The sequence below is a fragment of the Pavona decussata genome, unplaced genomic scaffold (genome assembly GCF_977016875.1).
Source record: "Pavona decussata unplaced genomic scaffold, jaPavDecu1.1 SCAFFOLD_102, whole genome shotgun sequence".
In the NCBI taxonomy this organism is placed as follows: domain Eukaryota; kingdom Metazoa; phylum Cnidaria; class Anthozoa; order Scleractinia; family Agariciidae; genus Pavona; species Pavona decussata.
This window is the reverse complement of record NW_028145517.1, coordinates 7,128,465-7,145,681: the sequence shown is the minus strand read 5'-3', so window position 1 is coordinate 7,145,681 and position 17,217 is coordinate 7,128,465. Positions and strand designations below refer to the sequence as shown.

At 39.7% G+C, this 17,217-nt stretch overlaps 2 long non-coding RNA genes across 7 annotated transcripts; both read left to right on the top strand.

Annotated features, from left to right (window-relative positions):
* Positions 1 to 211: 211 nt before the first annotated feature.
* LOC146471989 (uncharacterized) lies at positions 212 to 8,956 on the top strand. Its single transcript, XR_014866743.1, has 3 exons — positions 212 to 1,217; positions 4,281 to 4,484; positions 8,766 to 8,956. It is a non-coding gene; the product is annotated as an uncharacterized LOC146471989 (long non-coding RNA).
* Positions 8,957 to 11,777: 2,821 nt separating this feature from the next.
* LOC146471988 (uncharacterized) lies at positions 11,778 to 16,958 on the top strand. 6 transcript variants are annotated; one of them, XR_014866738.1, is made up of 6 exons: positions 11,801 to 11,850; positions 12,433 to 12,825; positions 12,919 to 13,112; positions 13,264 to 13,378; positions 13,803 to 13,878; positions 14,295 to 14,836. It is a non-coding gene; the product is annotated as an uncharacterized LOC146471988 (long non-coding RNA). The 6 variants fall into 6 exon arrangements; XR_014866739.1 differs by lacking the exons at positions 13,803 to 13,878; positions 14,295 to 14,836 and adding an exon at positions 16,607 to 16,958 and having other exon boundaries at positions 11,778 to 11,850; XR_014866735.1 differs by lacking the exon at positions 13,803 to 13,878 and having other exon boundaries at positions 11,802 to 11,850; positions 14,283 to 14,839.
* Positions 16,959 to 17,217: the final 259 nt, after the last annotated feature.

Sequence of the window (17,217 nt, the reverse complement as noted above, 5' to 3'; positions counted from 1 at the left end):
ATAAGGACATAATAGTGTCATTCTTAGTTACTTAACATACTTTAATATAAGAAGAACAGGAGTAGCTCTAAGCTGCTCAGCCACACCCACGAGGTAGTGGCTATAAGGACATAATAGTGTCATTCTTAGTTACTTAACATACTTTAATATAAGAAGAACAGGAGTAGCTCTAAGCTGCTCAGCCACACCCATGAGGTAGTGGTCATGAGGACATAACAGTGTCATTCTTAGTTACTTAACATACTTTAATATAAGAAGAACAGGAGTAGCTCTAAGCTGCTCAGCCGCACCCATGAGGTAGTGGCTATAAGGACATAATAGTGTCATTCTTAGTTACTTAACATACTTTAATATAAGAAGAACAGGAGTAGCTCTAAGCTGCTCAGCCACACCCACGAGGTAGTGGCTATGAGGACATATTAGTGTCATCCTTAGTTACTTAACATACTTTAATATAAGAAGAACAGGAGTAGCTCTAAGCTGCTCAGCCGCACCCATGAGGTTAAGTGGCTATGAGGACATATTAGTGTCATTCTTCGTTACTTAACATACTTTAATATAAGAAGAACAGGAGTAGCTCTAAGCTGCTCAGCCGCACCCATGAGGTAGTGGCTATGAGGACATATTAGTGTCATTCTTAGTTACTTAACATACTTTAATATAAGAAGAACAGGAGTAGCTCTAAGATGCTCAGCCGCACCCATGCGGTAGTGGCTATAAGGACATAACAGTGTCATTCTTAGTTACTTAACATACTTTAATATAAGAAGAAAAGGAGTAGCTCTAAGCTGCTCAGCCGCACCCATGAGGTAGTGGCTATGAGGACATATTAGTGTCACTCTTAGTTACTTAACATACTTTAATATAAGAAGAACAGGAGTAGCTCTAAGCTGCTCAGCCGCACCCATAAGGTAGTGGCTATGAGGACATAACAGTGTCATTCTTAGTTACTTAACATACTTTAATATAACAAGAACAGGAGTAGATCTAAGCTGCTCAGCCGCACCCATGAAGTAGTGGCTATGAGGACATAACAGTGTCATTCTTAGTTACTTAACATACTTTAATATAAGAAGAACAGGAGTAGCTCTAAGATGCTCAGCCGCACCCATGCGGTAGTGGCTATAAGGACATAACAGTGTCATTCTTAGTTACTTAACATACTTTAATATAAGAAGAAAAGGAGTAGCTCTAAGCTGCTCAGCCGCACCCATGAGGTAGTGGCTATGAGGACATATTAGTGTCACTCTTAGTTACTTAACATACTTTAATATAAGAAGAACAGGAGTAGCTCTAAGCTGCTCAGCCGCACCCATAAGGTAGTGGCTATGAGGACATAACAGTGTCATTCTTAGTTACTTAACATACTTTAATATAACAAGAACAGGAGTAGATCTAAGCTGCTCAGCCGCACCCATGAAGTAGTGGCTATGAGGACATAACAGTGTCATTCTTAGTTACTTAACATACTTTAATTTAAGAAGAACAGGAGTAGCTCTAAGCTGCTCAGCCGCACCCATGAGGTAGTGGCTATGAGGACATAACAGTGTCATTCTTAGTTACTTAACATACTTTAATATAAGAGGAACAGGAGTAGCTCTAAGCTGCTCAGCCGCACCCATGAGGTAGTGGCTATCAGGACATATTAGTGTCACTCTTAGTTACTTAACATACTTTAATATAAGAAGAACAGGAGTACCTCTAAGCTGCTCAGCCGCACCCATAAGGTAGTGGCTATGAGGACATAACAGTGTCATTCTTAGTTACTTAACATACTTTAATATAACAAGAACAGGAGTAGCTCTCAGCTGCTCAGCCGCACCCATGAAGTAGTGGCTATGAGGACATAACAGTGTCATTCTTAGTTACTTAACATACTTTAATTTAAGAAGAACAGGAGTAGCTCTAAGCTGCTCAGCCGCACCCATGAGGTAGTGGCTATGAGGACATAACAGTGTCATTCTTAGTTACTTAACATACTTTAATATAAGAGGAACAGGAGTAGCTCTAAGCTGCTCAGCCGCACCCATGAGGTAGTGGCTATTAGGACATATTAGTGTCATTCTTAGTTACTTAACATACTTTAATATAAGAAGAACAGGAGTAGCTCTAAGCTGCTCAGCCGCACCCATAAGGTAGTGGCTATGAGGACATAACAGTGTCATTCTTAGTTACTTAACATACTTTAATATAACAAGAACAGGAGTAGCTCTAAGATGCTCAGCCGCACCCATGAAGTAGTTGCTATGAGGACATAACAGTGTCATTCTTAGTTATTTAACATACTTTAATTTAAGAAGAACAGGAGTAGCTCTAAGCTCCTCAGCCGCACCCATGAGGTAGTGGCTATGAGAACATAACAGTGTCATTCTTAGTTACTTAACATACTTTCATATAAGAGGAACAGGAGTAGCTGTAAGCTGCTCAGCCGCACCCATGAGGTAGTGGCTCTGAGTTCATATTAGTGTCACTCTTAGTTACTTAACATACTTTAATATAAGAAGAACAGGAGTAGCTCTAAGCTGCTCAGCCGCACCCATAAGGTAGTGGCTATGAGGACATAACAGTGTCATTCTTAGTTACTTAACATACTGTAATATAACAAGAACAGGAGTAGATCTAAGCTGCTCAGCCGCACCCATGAAGTAGTGGCTATGAGGACATAACAGTGTCATTCTTAGTTACTTAACATACTCTAATTTAAGCAGGAAAAGGAGTAGCTCTAAGCTGCTCAGCCGCACCCATGAGGTAGTGGCTATGAGGACATATTAGTGTCATTCTTAGTTGCTTAACATACTTTAATATAAGAAGAACAGGAGTAGCTCTAAGCTACTCAGCCGCACCCATAAGGTAGTGGCTATGAAGAGATATTAGTGTCATTTTTAGTTACTTAACATACTTTAATATAAGAAGAACAGGAGTAGCTCTAAGCTGCTTATGCGCACCCATGAGGTAGTGGCTATGAGGACATATTAGTTTTATTCTTAGTTACTTAACATACTTTAATATAAGAAGAACAGGAGTAGCTCTAAGCTGTCAGCCGCACCCATAAGATAGTGGCCATAAGGACATATTAGTTTTATTCTTAGTTACTTAACATACTTTAATATAAGAAGAACAGGAGTAGGTCTAAGCTGCTCAGCCCCACCCATGAGGTAGTGGCCATGAGGACATATTAGTGTCATTCTTAATTACTTAACATACTTTAATATGAGAAGAACAGGAGTAGCTCTAAGCTGCTCAGCCGCACCCATGACGTAGTGGCTAATTTTGAGGACATATTAGTGTCATTCTTAGTTACTTAACATACTTTAATATAAGAAGAACAGGAGTAGCTCTAAGCTGCTCAGCCGCACCCATGAGGTAGTGGCTATGAGGACATATTAGTGTCATTCTTAGTTACTTAACATACTTTAATATAAGAAGAACAGGAGTAGCTCTAAGCTGCTCAGCCGCACCCATAAGGTAGTGGTTATGAGGACATAATAGTGTCATTCTTAGTTACTTAACATACTTTAATATAAGAAGAACAGGAGTAGTTCTAAGCTGCTCAGCCGCACCCATGAGGTAGTGGCTATGAGGACATATTAGTGTCATTCTTAGTTATTTAACATTCTTTAATATAAGAACAACAGGAGTAGCTCTAAGCTGCTCAGCCGCACCCATGAGGTAGTGGCTCTAAGGACATATTACTGTCATTCTTAGTTACTTAACATATTTTAATATAAGAAGAAAAGGAGTAGCTCTAAGCTGCTCAGCCGCACCCATGAGGTAGTGGCTATGAGGACATATTAGTGTCATTCTTAGTTACTTAACATATTTAATATAAGAAGAAAAGGGGTAGCTCTAAGCTGCTTAGCCGCCTCCTTGAGGTAGTTGCTATGAGGACATAACAGTGTCATTCTTAGTTACTTAACATAGTTTAATATCAGAAGAACAGGAGTAGCTCTAAGCTGCTTAGCCGCACCCATGAGGTAGTGGCTATGAGGACATAATAGTGTCATTCTTAGTTACTTAACATACTTTAATATAAGAAGAACAGGAGTAGCACTAAGCTGCTCAGCCGCACCCATGAGGTAGTGCCTATGAAGACATATTAGTGTCATTCTTAGTTACTTAACATACGTTAATATAAGAGGAACAGGAGTAGCTCTAAGCTTCTCAGCCGCACCCATAAGTTAGTGGCTATGAAGACATATTAGTGTCAATCTTAGTTACTTAACATACTTTAATATAAGAAGAACAGGAGTAGCTCTAAGCTGCTCAGCCGCAGCCATAAGGTAGTGGCTATGAGGACATAATAGTGTCATTCTTAGTTACTTCACATACTTTAATATAAGAAAAACAGGAGTAGCTCTTAGCTTCTCAGCCGCACCCATGAGGTAGTGGCTATGAGGACATATTAGTGTCATTCTTAGTTACTTAACATACTTTAATATAAGAAGAACAGGAGTAGCTTTAAGCTGCTCAGCCCCACCCATGAGGTAGTGGCCATGAGGACATATTAGTTTTTTTCTTAGTTACTTAACATACTTTAATATAAGAAGAACAGGAGTAGCTCTAAGCTGCTCAGCCGCACCCATGAGGTAGTGGCCATGAGGACATATTAGTTTCATTCTTAGTTACTTAACATACTTTAATATAAGAAGAACAGGAGTAGCTCTAAGCTGCTTAGCCGCACCCATGAGGTAGTGGCTATGAAGACATATTAGTTTTATTCTTAGTTACTTAACATACTTTAATATAACAAGAACAGGAGTAGCTCTAAGCTGCTCAGCCGCACCCATGAGGTAGTAGCCATGAGGACATATTAGTTTTATTCTTAGTTACTTAACATACTTTAATATAAGAAAAACAGGAGTAGCTCTAAGCTGCTCAGCCGCACCCATGAGGTAGTGGCTATGAGGACATATTAGTGTCATTCTTAGTTACTTAACATACTTTAATATAAGAAGAACAGGAGTAGCTCTAAGCTGCTCAGCCGCACCCATGAGGTAGTGGCTATGAGGACATATTAGTGTCATTCTTAGTTACTTAACATACTTTAATATAAGAAGAACAGGAGTAGCTCTAAGCTGCTCAGCCGCACCCATGAGGTAGTGGCCATGAGGACATATTAGTTTTATTCTTAGTTCCTTAACATACTTTAATATAAAAAGAACAGGAGTAGCTTTAAGCTCCTCAGCCGCACCTATAAGGTAGTGCCATGAGGACATATTAGTTTTATTCTTAGTTCCTTAACATACTTTAATATAAAAAGAACAGGAGTAGCTCTAAGCTGCTCAGCCGCACCCATGAGGTAGTGGCCATGAGGACATATTAGTTTTTTTCTTAGTTCCTTAACATACTTTAATATAAAAAGAACAGGAGTAGCTCTAAGCTGCTCAGCCGCACCCATGAGGTAGTGGCCATGAGGACAAATTAGTTTTTTTCTTAGTTCCTTCACATACTTTAATATAAAAAGAACAGGAGTAGCTCTAAGCTGCTCAGCCGCACCCATGAGGTAGTGGCCATGAGGACATATTAGTTTTATTCTTAGTTACTTAACATACTTTAATATAAAAAGAACAGGAGTAGCTCTAAGCTGCTAAGCCGCACCCATGAGGTAGTGGCCATGAGGACAAATTAGTTTTTTTCTTAGTTACTTAACATACTTTAATATAAGAAGAACAGGAGTAGCTCTAAGCTGCTAAGCCGCACCCATGAGGTACTGGCTATCAGGACATATTAGTGTCAATCTTAGTTACTTAACATACTTTAATATAAGAAGAAAAGGAGTAGCTCTAAGCTGCTTACCTGCACCCATGAGGTAGTGGCTATGAAGACATATTAGTTTTATTCTTAGTTACTTAACATACTTTAATATAACAAGAACAGGAGTAGCTCTAAGCTGCTCAGCCGCACCCATGAGGTAGTAGCCATGAGGACATATTAGTTTTATTCTTAGTTACTTAACATACTTTAATATAAGAAAAACAGGAGTAGCTCTAAGCTGCTCAGCCGCACCCATGAGGTAGTGGCTATGAGGACATATTAGTGTCATTCTTAGTTACTTAACATACTTTAATATAAGAAGAACAGGAGTAGCTCTAAGCTGCTCAGCCGCACCCATGAGGTAGTGGCTATGAGGACATATTAGTGTCATTCTAAGTTACTTAACATACTTTAATATAAGAGGAACAGGAGTAGCTCTAAGCTGCTCAGCCGCACCCATGAGGTAGTGGCCATGAGGACATATTAGTTTTATTCTTAGTTCCTTAACATACTTTAATATAAAAAGAACAGGAGTAGCTTTAAGCTCCTCAGCCGCACCTATAAGGTAGTGCCATGAGGACATATTAGTTTTATTCTTAGTTCCTTCACATACTTTAATATAAAAAGAACAGGAGTAGCTCTAAGCTGCTAAGCCGCACCCATGAGGTAGTGGCCATGAGGACAAATTAGTTTTTTTCTTAGTTACTTAACATACTTTAATATAAGAAGAACAGGAGTAGCTCTAAGCTGCTAAGCCGCACCCATGAGGTAGTGGCTATCAGGACATATTAGTGTCAATCTTAGTTACTTAACATACTTTAATATAAGAAGAACAGGAGTAGCTCTAAGCTGCTTAGCCGCACCCATGAGGTAGTGGCTATGAAGACATATTAGTGTCATTCTTAGTTACTTAACATACTTTAATAAAAGAAGAACAGGAGTAGCTCTAAGCTGCTCAGCTGCACCCATAAGGTAGTGGCTATGACTACATAATAGTGTCATTCTTAGTTACTTAACATACTTTAATAAAAGAAGAACAGGAGTAGCTCTAAGCTGCTCACCTGCACCCATGAGGTAGTGGCCATGAGGACATATTAGTTTTATTCTTAGTTACTTAACATACTTTAATATAAGAAGAACAGGAGTAGCTCTCAGCTGCTCAGCCGCACGCATGAGGTAGTGGTCATGAGGACATATTAGTGTCCTTCTTAGTTACTTAACATACTTTAATATAAGAAGAACAGGAGTAGCTCTAAGCTGCTCAGCCGCACCCATGAGGTAGTGGCCATGCGGACATATTAGTTTTATTCTTAGTTACTTAAGATACTTTAATACAAGAAGAACAGGAGTAGCTTTAAGCTGCTCAGCCGCACCCATGAGGTAGTAACTATGAGGACATATTAGTGTCAATCTTAGTTACTTAACATACTTTAATATAAGAGGAGCAGGAGTAGCTCTAAGCTGCTCAGCCGCACCCATGAGGTAGTGGCTCTGAGGACATATTAGTGTCATTCTTAGTTACTTAACATACTTTAATATAAGAAGAAAAGGAGTAGCTCTAAGCTGCTTACCCGCACCCATGAGGTAGTGGCTATGAGGACATAATAGTGTCATTCTTAGTTACTTAACATACTTTAATATAAGAAGAAAAGGAGTAGCTCTAAGCTGCTTAGCCGCACCCATGAGGTAGTGGCTATGAGGACATAATAGTTTCATTCTTAGTTACTTAACATACTTTAATTTAAGAACAACAGGAGTAGCTATAAGGTGCTCAGCCGCACCCATGAGGTAGTGGCTATGAGGACATTTTAGTGTCATTCTTAGTTACTTAACATACTTTAATATAAGAAGAACAGGAGTAGTTCTAAGCTGCTCAGCCGCACCCATGAGGTAGTGGCTGTGAGGACTTATTAGTTTTATTCTTAGTGACTTAACATACTTTAATATAAGAAGAACAGGAGTAGCTCTAAGCTGCTCAGCCGCACCCATGAGGTAGTGGCTATGAGGACATAATAGTTTCATTCTTAGTTACTTAACATACTTTAATTTAAGAACAACAGGAGTAGCTATAAGGTGCTCAGCCGCACCCATGAGGTAGTGGCTATGAGGACATTTTAGTGTCATTCTTAGTTACTTAACATACTTTAATATAAGAAGAACAGGAGTAGTTCTAAGCTGCTCAGCCGCACCCATGAGATAGTGGCCATGAGGACATATTAGTGTCATTCTTAGTTACTTAACATACTTTAATATAAGAAGAACAGCAGTAGCTCTAAGCTGCTCAGCCGCACCCATGAGGTAGTGGCCATCAGGACATATTAGTTTCATTCTTAGTTACTTAACATACTTTAACAAAGAAGAACAGGAGTAGCTCTAAGCTGCTCAGCCGCACCCATGAGGTAGTGGCCATGAGGACATATTAGTGTCATTCTTAGTTACTTAACATACTTTAATATAAGAAGAACAGGAGTAGCTCTAAGCTGCTCAGCCGCACCCATGAGGTAGTGGCTATGAGGACATATTAGTTTTATTCTTAGTTACTTAACATACTTTAATATAAGAAGAACAGGAGTAGCTCTAAGCTGCTCAGCCGCACCCATGAGGTAGTGGCCATGAGGACATATTACTGTCATTCTTAGTTACTTAACATACTTTAATATAAAAACAACAGGAGTAGCTCTAAGCTGCTCAGCCGCACCCATGAGGTAGTGGCTATGAGGACATATTAGTGTCATTCTTAGTTACTTAACCTACTTTAATATAAGGAGAACAGGAGTAGCTCTAAGCTGCTCAGCCGCACTCATGAGGTAGTGGCTATGAGGACATATTAGTGTCATTCTTAGTTACTTAACATACTTTAATATAAGAAGAACAGGAGTAGCTCTAAGCTGCTCAGCCGCACCCATAAGGTAGTGGCTATGAGGACATAAAAGTGTCATTCTTAGTTACTTAACATACTTTAACATAAGAAGAAAAGGAGTTGCTCTAAGCTGCTCAGCCGCACCCATGAGGTAGTGGCTATGAGGACATAATAATGTCATTCTTAGTTACTTAACACACTTTAATATAAGAAGAACAGGAGTAGCTTTAAGCTGCTCAGCCGCACCCATGAGGTAGTGGCTATAAGGACATATTAGTGTCAATCTTAGTTACTTAACATACTTTAATATAAGAAGAACAGGAGTAGCTCTAAGCTAATCAGCCGCACCCATGAGGTAGTGGCTATGAGGACATAAAAGTGTCATTCTTAGTTACTTAACATACTTTAACATAAGAAGAAAAGGAGTTGCTCTAAGCTGCTCAGCCGCACCCATGAGGTAGTGGCTATGAGGACATAAAAGTGTCATTCTTAGTTACTTAACATACTTTAATATAAGAAGAACAGGAGTAGCTCTAAGCTAATCAGCCGCACCCATAAGGTAGTGGCTATGAGGACATAAAAGTGTCAATCTTAGTTACTTAACATACTTTAATATAAGAAGAACAGGAGTAGCTCTAAGCTAATCAGCCGCACCCATGAGGTAGTGGCTATGAAGACATATTAGTGTCATTCTTAGTTACTTAACATACTTTAATATAAGAAGAACAGGAGTAGCTCTAAGCTGCTCAGCCGCACCCATGAGGTAGTGGCTCTGAGGACATAATAATGTCATTCTTAGTTACTTAACACACTTTAATATAAGAAGAACAGGAGTAGCTCTAAGCTGCTCAGCCGCACCCATGAGGTAGTGGCTATAAGGACATATTAGTGTCAATCTTAGTTACTTAACATACTTTAATATAAGAAGAACAGGAGTAGCTCTAAGCTAATCAGCCGCACCCATGAGGTAGTGGCTATGAGGACATAAAAGTGTCATTCTTAGTTACTTAACATACTTTAACATAAGAAGAAAAGGAGTTGCTCTAAGCTGCTCAGCCGCACCCATAAGGTAGTGGCTATGAGGACATAAAAGTGTCATTCTTAGTTACTTAACATACTTTAATATAAGAAGAACAGGAGTAGCTCTAAGCTAATCAGCCGCACCCATAAGGTAGTGGCTATGAGGACATAAAAGTGTCAATCTTAGTTACTTAACATACTTTAATATAAGAAGAACAGGAGTAGCTCTAAGCTAATCAGCCGCACCCATGAGGTAGTGGCTATGAAGACATATTAGTGTCATTCTTAGTTACTTAACATACTTTAATATAAGAAGAACAGGAGTAGCTCTAAGCTGCTTAGCCGCACCCATGAGGTAGTGGCTATGAGGACATAATAGTCTCATTCTTAGTTACTTAACATACTTTAATATAAGAAGAAAAGGAGTAGCTGTAAGCTGCTCAGCCGCACCCATGAGGTAGTGGCTATGACGACATAATAGTGTCATTCTTAGTTACTTAACATACTTTAATATAAGAGGAACAGGAGTAGCTCTAAGTTGCTCAGCCTCACCCATGAGGTAGTGGCTATGAGGACATAACAGTGTCATTCTTAGTTACCTACCATACTTTAATATAAGAAGAAATGGAGTAGCTCTATGCTGCTCAGCTGCACCCATGAGGTAGTGGCTATGAGGACATAACAGTGTCATTCTTAGTCACTTAACATACTTTAATTTAAGAAGAACAGGAGTAGCTCTAAGCTGCTCAGCCGCACCCATGAGGTAGTGGCTATGAGGACATATTAGTGTCATTCTTAGTTACTTAACATACTTTAATATAAGAGGAACGGGAGTAGCTCTATGCTCCTCAGCCGCACCCATGAGGTAGTGGCTATGAGGACATATTAGTGTCATTCTTAGTTGCTTAACATACTTTAATATAAGAAGAACAGGAGTAGCTCTAAACTGCTCAGCCGCACCCATGAGGTAGTGGCTATGAGGACATATTAGTGTCATTCTTAGTTGCTTAACATACTTTAATATAAGAAGAACAGGAGTAGCTCTAAGCTGCTCAGCCACACTCATGAGGTAGTGGCCATGAGGACATATTACTGTCATTGTTAGTTACTTAACATACTTTAATATAAAAACAACAGGAGTAGCTCTAAGCTGCTCAGCCGCACCCATGAGTTAGTGGCCATGAGGACATATTAATGTCATTCTTAGTTACTTAACATACTTTAATATAAGGAGAACAGGAGTAGCTCTAAGCTGCTTACCCGCACCCATGAGGTAGTGGCCATGAGGACATATTAATATCATTCTTAGTTACTTAACATACTTTAATATAAGAAGAACAGGAGTAGTTCTAAGCTGCTCAGCCGCACTCATGAGGTAGTGGCCATGAGGACATATTACTGTCATTCTTAGTTACTTAACATACTTTAATATAAGAAGAACAGGAGTAGCTCTAAGCTGCTTACCCGCACCCATGAGGTAGTGGCCATGAGGACATATTACTGTCATTCTTAGTTACTTAACATACTTTAATATAAAAACAACAGGAGTAGCTCTAAGCTGCTCAGCCACACCCATGAGGTAGTGGCTATGAGGACATAACAGTGTCATTCTTAGTTACTTAACATACTTTAATATAAGAGGAACAGGAGTAGCTCTTAGCTGCTCAGCCGCACCCATAAGGTAGTGGCTATGAGGACATAACAGTGTCATTCTTCGTTACTTAACATTCTTTAATATAAGAAGAACAGGAGTAGCTCTAAGCTGCTCAGCCGCACCCATGAGGTAGTGGCTATGAGGACATATTAGTTTCATTCTTAGCTACTTAACATACTTTAATATAAGAAGAACAGGAGTAGCTCTAAGCTGCTCAGCCGCACTCATGAGGTAGTGGCTATGAGGACATATTAGTTTCATTCTTAGCTACTTAACATACTTTAATATAAGAAGAACAGGAGTAGCTCTTAGCTGCTCAGCCGCACCCATGAGGTAGTGGCCATGAGGACATATTAGTGTCATTCTTAGTTACTTAACATTCTTTAATATAAGAAGAACAGGAGTAGCTCGAAGCTGCTCAGCCGCACCCATAAGGTAGTGGCTATGAGGACATAAAAGTTTCATTCTTAGTTACTTAACATACTTTAACATAAGAAGAAAAGGAGTTGCTCTAAGCTGCTCAGTTGCACCCATGAGGTAGTGGCTATGAGGACATAATAGTGTCATTCTTAGTTACTTAACATACTTTAATATAAAAAGAACAGGAGTAGCTCTAAGCTGCTCAGCCGCACCCATGAGGTAGTGGCTATAAGGACATATTAGTGTCAATCTTAGTTACTTAACATACTTTAATATAAGAAGAACAGGAGTAGCTCTAAGCTAATCAGCCGCACCCATGAGGTAGTGGCTATGAAGACATATTAGTGTCATTCTTAGTTACTTAACATACTTTAATATAAGAAGAACAGGAGTAGCTCTTAGCTGCTCAGCTGCACCCATAAGGTAGTGGTTATGAGGATATAATAGTGTCCTTCTTAGTTACTTAACATACTTTAATATAAGAAGAACAGGAGTAGCTCTAAGCTGCTCAGCCGCACCCATGAGGTAGTGGCTATGAGGACATATTAGTGTCATTCTCAGTTACTTAACATACTTTAATATAAGAAGAACAGTAGTAGCTCTAAGCTGCTCAGCCGAACCCATGAGGTAGTGGCTATGAGGACATACTGTATTAGTGTCATTCTTCCTTACTTAACAAACTATAATATAAGGAGAACAGGAGTAGCACTAAGTAGGCTAGGAGGGCATAATTTTGTTAGGTATTATACTTGTAATAGAATTGCAGTGGGAGCGCATTGCTACTAATTTGGTCTCATTTTGTCGTGTTTAAGGGTATTATAGATACGATGAGATTGGTGTTTTTTGGATGGTACTTTAAACCCGAAATGGTCAAGTAAGCATGTGTGTGAAGGTAAGTGAGTTATGTGTTTTTTGTTCTTTTCTAGTAGATAAACTGAAGTTAGGGAACTAAAATTGCTGATAGGAATCCGTCATCTCTTTCTTGAAGGGTTAAATTTTCCACTGTGTATTGAAATAATACATTTGTTTTGAGGATCTTCGTTGGAATTAGTTGTGCAGGTGTGTACAAGAAGAGGTCAACCCTTGTACGTAAAGGTTAACGTCAGTGAATCCACAGGTAAGGTCTCGTTTCCAACAGTTTTACAGTTTTGAGAGGCAAATTTATAAAGCAAAACATGTAATTGTTCTGTGCGCCGTTGCTTTTTCGAAGGCGGCTCCTGTTTGATCGCAGTTGGCAGCACGCAAATGGCATAAGACAAGGCAAAGAGGTAGCCACTCCACAGAAACCATCTGAATGAGACGACGTTTCCGCGAGGTTAAGGGACGCATTTTCAACTTTGGTTTATAGAAGAGTAGAGCAAACGGAAGGGTTTCCTGTGACAAAATGGATCATGTACTAGAGAGGTACAAAGAAAATGACAAGAAGTTTTGTAAGAGTATGGCCTGGTTTTTCAATCTGTGTATGTTATATTGATATGTTTAATGGCATGGATAAATCTCAGACCTTTTATTCATTCGATATGCATACTGAAGTTATTATGTTCCTCTTTTAAAGCTCTGTAACAGGAAGGGACTACACTGAAATAAATCAATTGTTAGAGGTTATTCAAAATAATCGCCGGGATATGAAAGAATTAAAAACCGAGGAGAAAGAACTCAAGACTCAAAAGGTAAACGATGACACGAGAAAAGGTGGATCAGCTCTTTGGGCTTTTGATTTTTCCACCTTTCTTTTTTCAGCTTTAATAATTATTACAGAAGTTGAGTAAGATAATTCTCTTCTTTACGGTTTTTAAACAATTTACCGGTTCGTGCATTGATCAGCATGAAACGGCAGTGTTCGTCATTATTTTCATGAATGGCAAGTTAGATTTTCACAGTTCAATTTAATTTTTGCACAACTATGATTTATTTGAGATGATTGTGTATTTGGGTAGTTTTTTGCTTAGTTCCCTTTCTTTGGGTCACATCCTTTTTGTTCCGGCATGCATCTCAGGGAAGCACAAAATGACTCTACTCGAGGCAAGGAAACTGCCTGTGTGAAGTAAAACATGAGTGCTCTGTGTTATTACCGTTTCGTTTGTAATTTTACAGCGATATGCCTGGACCGGGAGGGAGAGGAAGGCGGAGAGCATTTAAAAGTGAGAAGGGTAATCATCGGCCCTAAACGGTATCAGAGCTCTTGTTTTATGAGCGTGGTTCGAATCCATTTCCTCCCCTTCGAGGTATCGTTTTTTAACTCAAGTAGTTCCTACCATAGCAACTCCAATGTTGTCACTTTAGATTTGAACGTTGTAGGCAAGGTTAAATCCAATTGGAACACTGTAACTTCAAATTTTGACGCCTAGAAGGTACGAGGATCGTCCCGTTCTCAACCCCATCGCACTTTTATAATAGCGCTGCCAGCCCCCTTCACCCTCCAATAGACGTCACGTGTAGATTGTTGCTAATTCATTCCTTCGTATTGCTATTCAACAATGTGTCACTTGTTAAAATTTTTCTGTAACATACACTTGAAATCAGTACTATAAGTGTGAAAGCCTGTTTGTGTATTTTCTAATATTTTCATTTCAGTTTTCCCAACAGATTCAGAGTCCATTACGGAGTGCAAATGGCACAAAGCCCCTCAAAGACCAAAACTCTACACTGAACCGCTAGTTTGATCACTTCCGTACCCTCTTCAGCGCCAATCAATCCAAGAATCTGCGATATACCACATTCCACAACAGCCACTGAAAACTGAACTGGACCTGGCTCTAACATTGCGAGAGACCAAACTCCTCAACATAATCACTCTGGACTGTCCTCGCCGTCGCTCATTCGTTAATGTTCAATTTTTATTTTAGCTTTCTTCTGTCAAATAACGTTCAAAATTTTTATTAATATGTATTTAAGCATTAAGTTTGTAACCCTACTCCCTCAGGGTTGTTAGTAATGCCTGCCTCTGCATTCGGGAGGGATCAGGTTTCCTCCTTTAGGGACAGGGGGGTTTTTCCTGACGGGCAGCAGGCAAGGAATTGTTGTATGTCATACGGCTCATTTGAACTTGTCTATTAAACGGGACTGTCTCTAGCCCTTTACTGACACAGCGGTCAGTACCCTATTTAACAGTGAATTTGTGTGATTGTGAAATTGTTCTGGGTTGGGAATAGGGAAAACAAGGGGTCGATAAGAAGCATCCGGGATGATCTGGGTACAAGAAACACTTGCCATGCATTCTGGGTAAAATCATCATGGCGGACAACATGGCGTCCAGCGTACTTATAATCTAATCATCGAAATACAGCCCTAAGGACAGCATTTTTTTTTTAACCTTTTCTGCTGGTTATCGCGATGGCCTCCCTTGCTTTGGTAGAATCCGCCATTAAAAAGCACAGGCTGACCACCCTCTGTTTGTGTGGTGTAATGATTGTTTGCAACTTGAGACTTTACATTCGCGCGACACGATCGGTTGAAATTTTTACTGAGTAGAGATATTTAAAGTCGCCTTTTACCTTTATGTTGAAATAAAGTTTCAAGGAAATGTTGATTGAGTCATGCGTGGTGTTTTTTTTGCCATTCCGAGCCGTAGAAACCCTTCTCTGACGCGTCTACTGTTCAACAATGTTGCCAGCCGAAGGCCGGTACTAGAGAAAGGGAGACTGGGCCACAGGTAAGGTCTCGTTGCCAACACTTTAACAGTTTTGAGAGGCAAAAAAAGCAAAACGTGTAATTGTTCTGTGCGCCGTTGCTTTTTTGAAAGCGGCTCCTGTTTGATCGCAGCCGGCAGCAAATGGCGTAAGACAAGGCAAAGAGGTAGCCACTCCACAGAAACCATCTGAATGAGACGACGTTTCCGCGAGGTTAAGGGACGCATTTTCAACTGAGGTTTACAGAAGAGTAAAGCTAACCGAAAGGGCTTCTTGTGACAAAATGGATCATGTACTAAAGAGGTACAAACAAAATAACAAGAAAGTTTTGTAAGAGTATGGCCTGGTTTTTCAATCTGTATGTTATATTGATTTGTGTACTGGCATGGATAAGTCTCAGACTTTTAATTCATTATTCGGTTGATATGCATACTGCAGCTACTTAATATTCCTCTTTTAAAGCTCTGGAAGAGGAGGGGACTACACTGAACTAAATCAGTTGTTAGAGGTTATTTAAAATAATCGCAAGGGTATGAAGGAATTAAAAACCAAGGAGAAAGAACTCAAGACTGAAAAGGTAAACGATGACACGAGAAAAGGCGGATCAGCTCTTTGGGCTTTTGATTTTTCCACCTTTCTTTTTTCAGCTTTAATAATTAGTACAGAAGTTGAGTAACATAATTCACTTTAATGGAGCGGTTTTCAATCGAGTTTCGTAAAACCAAAACCAAAACAATTTTTCTGGCCAATCACAACCGGTGCAAACAGCGCAATGAACCAATCAGAATTCAAAGCAAATACATGTAACCGGCGCTAAGCGCTGCACTGAAACACGTGCGAGCGAGGCACGATTGGTTTTGGTTTTGCATCTTATTGGTTGAGAAAGTGGCGCGAGTTTTGTTAACCAATGACAGCGCGTAGTAATGCAAAACCAAAGCAAAAACGCAATTACTTTCGACACTCAATTGGAAACCGCTCTAAGGTTTTTAAACAATTTACCGGTTCCTGCATGAAACATTGTTCGTCATTATTTTCATGAATGGCAAGTTAGATTTTTACAATTCAATTCAATTTTTGCACAACTGCAGTGCGGTATGATTTATTTGAGATGATTGTGTATTAAAGTAGTTTTTTGCTTAGTTCACTTTCTTTGGGTCACATCCTTTTTGTCCATGCATCTCAGGGAAGCACAAAATGACAAGGAAACTGCTTGTGTGAACTAAAACATGAGTGCTCTGTGTTATTACCGTTTCGTTTGTAGTTTTACAGCGATATGCCTGGACCGGGAGGGAGAGGAGGGTGGAGAGCATTTAAAAGTGAGAGGGGTAATCATCGGCCCTAAAAGGAATCAGAACTCTTGTTTTATGAGCGTGGTTCGAATCCATTTCCTCCCCTTCGAGGTATCGGTTCTTCAACTCAAGTAGTTCCTACCATAGCAACTCCAATGTTGTCACTTTAGATTTGAACGTTGTAGGCAAGGTAAAATCCAATTGGAACACTGTAACTTCAAATTTTGACGCCTAGAAGGTACGAGGATCGTCCCCTTCTCAACCCCATCGCACTTTTATAATGGCGCTGCCAGTCCCCTTCACCCTTCAGTAGACGTGTAGATTATTGCTAATTCATTCCTTTGTATTGCTATTTCAACCTATTGTCACTTGTTACTAGAAATATGTGACTCGCAAAACCTCGCGAAGCTGGGGCTGGGTGGAAAGCCCTCTTTACTCGTATTGTAGCATCAAATGAGGAGATTAAAAGGTTTCTGAACATAGCAACTATTTTGATGAGCATGGTCTTTTCGTAGTTCCACAGGCTAGTTTGCGGTTGAAAATCTATTTCTGAGGCGACGAAATGTACAACAGGCGTGCAGCGCTGTCGTG